General features: G+C 38.8%; 1 protein-coding gene across 1 annotated transcript in view; it reads left to right on the forward strand.

Moving 5' to 3' along the window:
• Positions 1–6,796, forward strand: part of Zhx3 (zinc fingers and homeoboxes 3) — a 131,688-nt gene that overhangs the window by 8,784 nt on the left and 116,108 nt on the right. The window lies entirely within an intron of this gene.

The following is a 6,796-nucleotide window of genomic DNA, read 5'->3' on the forward strand; positions in this document are numbered from 1 at the left end:
TATATATATATATATATATATATATATATATATATATATATATATATATATATATAGTTTCACTTTAAGTATTTAGGTCCATAGTTCAAGAAAAGATGTTTTTTGAATATGGTCTGAGATAGAGTTCCAATGTCATTTTCCCCATGAGGATATTCAATTGGTTCAAAAAAGAATTTATTGAAAAGAGAATTTCTGTTTATTCAAAAGAGAATTTCTGTACACTGTTCTGCAATACTATCTTTGCATTAATGGTTGGGGGTTCTGTCTTTTGTTCACTGTTTTGTTTTTTTTTTTGCCTGCCCTTGTACCAATATACCGTCTTAATAATTAGAGCTTTGTTATAAATCTTCTTAGTTAATAGAGAAAACCTTCCCACTTTGTACAGTACTTTGACTGTTCTGTCTTCTATGGTTTCATACAAATATTATAGTAGAATCATCTTGGCAAGTTCTATATGAATATCACCTAGGGTTGTTTTGATTGGAGAGAATGATAGCTTTAAAATATTGAGTCTTTCAATCTATTAACATAGTGTTTGTCTCCATTATTTATTCTTTAATATCTATTAAAATGTTCCTGGTTTCCTTCAGAGAGGTTTTGTCTTTGTCAGATCTGTTATAGGTACCTAGATTTTTGTTGCTGTTAGTTTTTGCTATTTTGAAAAGCACCCTTTGAAAAATCATTTTGTGACTTTGCTGGAATTTAGAAGTAAGGTTGATTTTGATGTATTGATTTTCTGTCAAACAATCTTGCTAAACTGACATTCCAATTTTTATCTAGGTTCATTTGTGGGTTTTTTTCTATATATATAGTAATATCTACAAATGGCAGTTTTTGTTATTTCCAATCCATTATGCTATTTTATTTATTGTTATTTTTCATACCAATCCAGACTCCTGTACAATGTGGAACAGAAAGTGATGATGATGGATTATTTTTGTCTCATTCTCAGTTTCAAGGGATAACTTTCATATTTCATCACTGTTTGTGGCATTTCTCATTATTTGGGATATTTACTCCTTTTTAGTTTAAGAAGTTTCTTTTTCATTAATGGAAGTTGTATTTGGTCAAATGTTATATTTGTGCCTACTAAGGTGATCATATAATTTTTTTTCTATTTGTTAATGTAGTGAATTACTTTTTGGGTAATCTTAATGTTTGCTTTCCTGGGATAAATGCAATGCTGAACATGGTTTATTTTCATTTTTTGCATATATATTTATGAATGGCACAGGTCTTGAAGTGTTCTATTTCATCCTGTTCTTGTCAGCTGCTTCACAAACTTGCTAACACTTGTTATTAGTTTTTTTAATTTTTTTTAAAAAATTTTTAGTTGTAGATGGACACAACATCTTTATTTATTTTCATGTGGTACTGAGGATCGAACCCAGTGCCTTGCGTGTGTGAGGCAAGTGCTCTACCGCTGAGCTATAGCTCCAACCCCTTGTTACTAGTTTTTTTTTTTTTAGTTGTAGTTGGACACAATACTTTCATTTTAATTGTTTACTTTTAAGTGGTGCTGAGGATTGAACCCAGGGCCTCGCACATGCTAGGCAAGCACTCTCCTGAGCCACAACCCTAGCCCCTTGTTACTAGTTTTTAACAGTTTTTGAGCATTTGCATTTGTTAAATGTTAAGCCAGTTTATATGTTTGGGATAAGCCACACTTTCTCCTGTTTTGTTATTTATTTTATTTATTGCTGAATTTGTATGTTAACATTTTGTTTAGCATTGTTACATTTATGGGCATAAATATTGGTCTGTGATATTTTTTCTTACCATGTTCTTGACAAGTTATAGAATCCAGATTACACTGACTTTATAAATGAGTTGAGAATTATTTCCTCTTTATTTTTTGAGAGAATTTGTATAAGATAGGTGTCATTTTTAATTTAAGTATTAGTTATAATGTTTCCATTTTATCTTTTTTAACCTCTTAAAGTGTGTCCCTTATGAATATCAAATAGTTGAGTCTTGGTTTTTCCTTTGTTTAAATTCAGCATGTCAATTTATTTTTCCTTTTTATTGGACTATTTAGCCCATTCACATTTACTGTCATTACAGAAATGAGTCCAATTTAAGTCTATAATCGTTCTACGTATTATTTATTTGTCCTTATCTGTTTTTCCCCTCAGTTTTTCTTTTTCTTCCTTCTTTTGGATCAGCTATTTTTCACTATTCCATTTTATCTTTCCACTGGATTAATTGTTTTTCAGTAAAATATGCATAATAGAAAATTCACTATATTTATTTATTTATTTTTTAAGTACTGGGGATTGAACTCAGGAGTGCTGTACCACTGAGCTACATCCCAAGCCCTTTTTCATTTTTTATTTTGAAACAGGGTCCTGCTAAGTTCGCGAGGCTGGTCTCCAATTTGCAATCATCCTCCTTCAGCCTCCCAAGCCACTGAGATTACAGATATGCATCATCATGCTCTGCTCATACTAACCATTTTTCAGTGTATGGTTCACTAGTGTTAAGTACACTCACATTGTTGTGCAACCAATCTCCAGAATGGTTTTCATCTTGCAAAACTGAAACTCTACACCCATTAAACAATAAATTCCCATTCTCCCTTCCCCTAACCCCTAGGGAAACTATCACTCATTTTCTAACTCTGTGAACTGGTCTACTCTAGGTACTTTATAGAAATGGAATTATACAATATTTGCTTCTATTTTTTTTTCTTTTTTTGGTACCTGGGATTGAACTCAAGGGTACTTAACCACCGAGCCACATCCCTGCCCCTTCTTGTATTTTGTTTAGAGACAGGGTCTCCCTGAGTTGCTTAGGGCCTTGCTAAGTTGCTGAGGCTGTCTTTGAACTTGCAATCCTCCTGTCTCAGCCTCCAGAGCCACCAAGATTATAGGCATTATTTGCTTTTTTTCTAACTGGCTTATTTAACTTAGCATAATGCCCTCAAAGCTCATCTATGTTGTAGCATGTCAAAATTTCATTCCTTTTCAAGGCCACTGTTTTAGACAGCTTTTTTCTTGCTGTGACTAAAGGATCTGACCAGAACAATTTAGGAAGAAAAGTTTGAGGGCTCACAGTTTCAGAGGTCTTAGTGCACAGAAGGCTGGCTCCATTCCTTGGGGCTCAAAGTGAGGCAGAACATCAGGGTGGAAGAGTGTGGTGGAAGGAATCAGCTCACGTGCTGATCAGGAAGCAGAGAGAGATCACCACTTGCCAAATACAAACATATACCCCAAAGCCACGCCCCAATTCCCCACCTCCTCCAGCCACACCCTACCACTTCAGTTATCACTCGTTAATTCCAATCAGGAGATTAATTCATTGATTAGGTTAAGGCTATAACCCAATCATTTCTTCTCCAAAACTTCTTGCATTTTCTCACACATGAACTTTTGGGGGACTCCTCACACCCAAACCATAACAGCCACCCAATACTATGGTATGTATACACCATATTGTGTTTTCCACTTACCTCTCAATGGAAATTTGGGCCGTTTCCACCTTTTGGCTATAGTGAGCAGCACTGCTATGAATACAGGTATACAAATGTCTCATTGAGATCCTGCTTTGGGCCTCAGAGAGGTGTACTTCTACTCACACTTTATTGGCCAAAGCACATCACATGACCCCTCCTACTTCCAAGCTGTAAGAGAGTACAAATCCTATCATGTGCTACAAGAAAAACATATGGCAACCACCCCCATTTTTTCCCCACTTTTGACTGGGAAAAGGACAACTTCCTGTTTTATTATAACCTAAAAAATGGGCTTCCCTTCTGTGCATAGATTAGGAATTCAATAATTATGCCCTCTGTCACTATCAAATATCTTCCAGAAATGTTGCCACTAAGTGGAAACAGTGGTTTTATGAAGGACTTCTATTAAGATACCTCCTCAACCAGAAACAATTTCCCTTTTTCTGATGGTTATCCATTCCTTGAGCCAGAGTGTCCAGGTGAACTTTGTGACCTGTTAACTGGCCATGATTGTTCTAGGGGGAGGGCACCTGACTCAAGTTGGGTCAATTAGACCCTCTTTTTTTGGAACTTTGGGATGAAATGGTTGGGAAGCTTTAGACTCTTTCCATGTAGTCGGAGTTGTACCATATAGTTGAGAAGAGTTGATAGATACGTTTCTATTGTGTTACCTGGATGCAGAGAAAACAGGCTTGCAGGGAGAGTCACAGTGTCTCCTCTTGTTCTGCTTCCAACCCATACAGAAGCCTAGCTGGGTTTTTACCCTGGGCCTCTGAGAGACCCCTCCACCCAAAAAAGAAAAATCTAAAGTCTCCTTTTATTTTCCTTAAATTGGCCTAGTAGATTACTAGAATTTTCAGCCAGCATACTCCTAACAAATATGTGGTGGTGGTGGTGTGTTCTTTGCCTTTGGACACTGACACAAAATGTTTATAGGTATAGCCCATTCCAGTAAAATAAAAGTCAGGTTGTACTTATATTGCATCGACTATACTTCTGGCAGTTTCTTCCCGGCTTGAGAAACCTCATGAGAATATGAATGTAAGTTACATTATTATAGGAATCACCTGTAATCTGCTTAACTTGATTTTTCAAAGAAAAATTTGTCTACTATGGTGAATATTATTTGGGAAATCCATTCATTCCAACACTGGTATTTCCTCTGTCTGGAGTCCCTTTCTCATTAACTCTTCAGATTCAGCTCCAAATCACCTCCTCTGGGGAACCTTCCCACACTCCTATAAACTGTTAGGTTTGCCCTTCATTCTGCTTCTCAAAGCAGTGGGCACAGCTATCTAGTGTGAAATACTTTTTTCAGAAGTCTTTCTTTACATGTATGTGTATAATACTGAGTTCTTCAGGGGTTAGAAGAGTGGGTTTATCTCTATTTCCCCCAGTGTGCCTTCATGGAAACAGGTGCTTGGAAAATTTTGTTAAATAATATTAAATTGAATCAACATATTGTATATATGCTCTCATTTGTTAAAATAAATATTTATTGAGTACCTGTTCTAGATGTCAGAGATGAGCAAAACAACACTTTGCCCTCAGGGACATCAGAGAAAATACTCACATCATAAAGGAGTAGGAGGAAAAATAAAGCAGGGTGAAAGGACAGAGTGATGGGGGTTGGGACTTGATATTTTAGTAGTCTAGGAAAGTCTTTCTGGGGAAGTGACTTTTGAGTAGAAATCTGGAGTGAGGGCACATGTCTTCTGAAATCTGGGGGAAGAAATAACAAGGGCAAAGGTGCTGAGGTAATAGTGAGCCTCCATATTCTGAAAGGAGTAGGGAAGGAGGCTAGTGTGGCTGGTTGATGAATGGGAGAGCAGAACGGAAAGAGACACAGTGAAAGGAGTGGGGAAGGGTTAAGTGGGAGAAGTCAGATCACACAGGATCTTGGAGATCCTAGAATAAAGGATTTTGGCTTTTTCTCTGAATGATATGGGAAACCACTGGATACTTTGGTGGTGGTGGTGGTGGGGGAGAAACGTGTTTTGACTCAGGTTTTAACAAGATCCCTCAGGCTGTCATGTTGAGAGCAAGGTAGAATCAGGGAGAACAGGTAGGAGACTATTGCAACATTTCATGGAAGAGAAGAAAGAATTTGAAGGGTAGAGCTGACATCTTTGCTAATGGATTACATGTAGATGATAGCAAGAGAGAAGTCAAGGAAGACCACAATGGTTTTAGCCTGTTACTACAAGGCTAGAGTTGACTTAACTGAGGTAGAGAAGATGTGTAAGGAGCAAGTTTGAGTGTTTGGCTTTGGACATGTTAAAGTTTGACACATTGCTCATACGAATAGATTTGTTGGTTTTCTGGATCTGAAGTTCTAATGCAATCTCAATTTAAAATCAGACTTATTTATTGAACACTAAGGTACTGTGTGGAAAGCTTTATATATGCCGTCATTTAATCTTTTCACTTATCCCATTGCTTAGTTACTAATATTGTCCTTCTACAGATGAGAGAGTAACATGTCTAAAGTCACTCAGCCAATTATTAACCAGCCAGATTAATGCAGAGCTGGGATTCCAACGGGGTATGTCAGACTGAAGAGTTCTGTTATTAAGCAAAGACTTCTAAAGGTGGGGACTAAATTTTTGAATATATTTTCCACAAACTTGGGTTTCATAATAAAAAAAAAAGAGCCTGGCACATGTGACAGGAGTTCAGAAAAGTGCCCAATGTCATGCTAGACACACAGGTACTCAGGAGCTATGAAGAAAGAATAGCATTTTTTGAGCCAACGAAGCTGACACTTGGAAGCCCAAGTGTCTGAAGATTTAATAATGTTAAGGAAGCGGTGATCCTAAGTTTGTTTTGGCTATTACGACTTTTAAGAAAAAGAAGATATTAAAAACTGCAGTGAAGCCTTGGTGGGGTAAAAGGAAGACCAATTACCAGGGGACGTTTATTGGGAAACATTGTACTGGAAAGAGCGAGGGCGGACATGGTCTAGGGCCCCTGCCCAGTCCACACCCTTTTTGAAAGCGTAGCCTCGCTTGGCCTTCCTTAGGTGGTCCTCTGGAAAGACCAGGATGTGGAGCACAAAAGCCGGGAACCTCTGAGGCCCGGGCATCCGCCCCCACCCCCTCCTCCCGCGTCTCCCGCGTCTCCCGCGTCTCCTGCGTCTCCCGCTTCTCCAACCTCCACGCCGCCAAGAGCGGGGCAGGCGTCCGCGCATGCGCCCGGGGTAAGGTCCGCTTCCCGCGACGTCAGGGGGCTCGCGCCCGCTCGAAAGCCCCACCCCCTTGACGCCTGAGGCGACCTGGGCGGGGGGCACCGGACCACGCCCCCAACCGAATCGAGCGGGGCCGAGTGAAGCCGAACGTTTCC

This window comes from Marmota marmota, unplaced genomic scaffold (genome assembly GCF_001458135.2).
Source record: "Marmota marmota marmota unplaced genomic scaffold, marMar, whole genome shotgun sequence".
NCBI classification, from domain to species: Eukaryota; Metazoa; Chordata; class Mammalia; order Rodentia; family Sciuridae; genus Marmota; species Marmota marmota.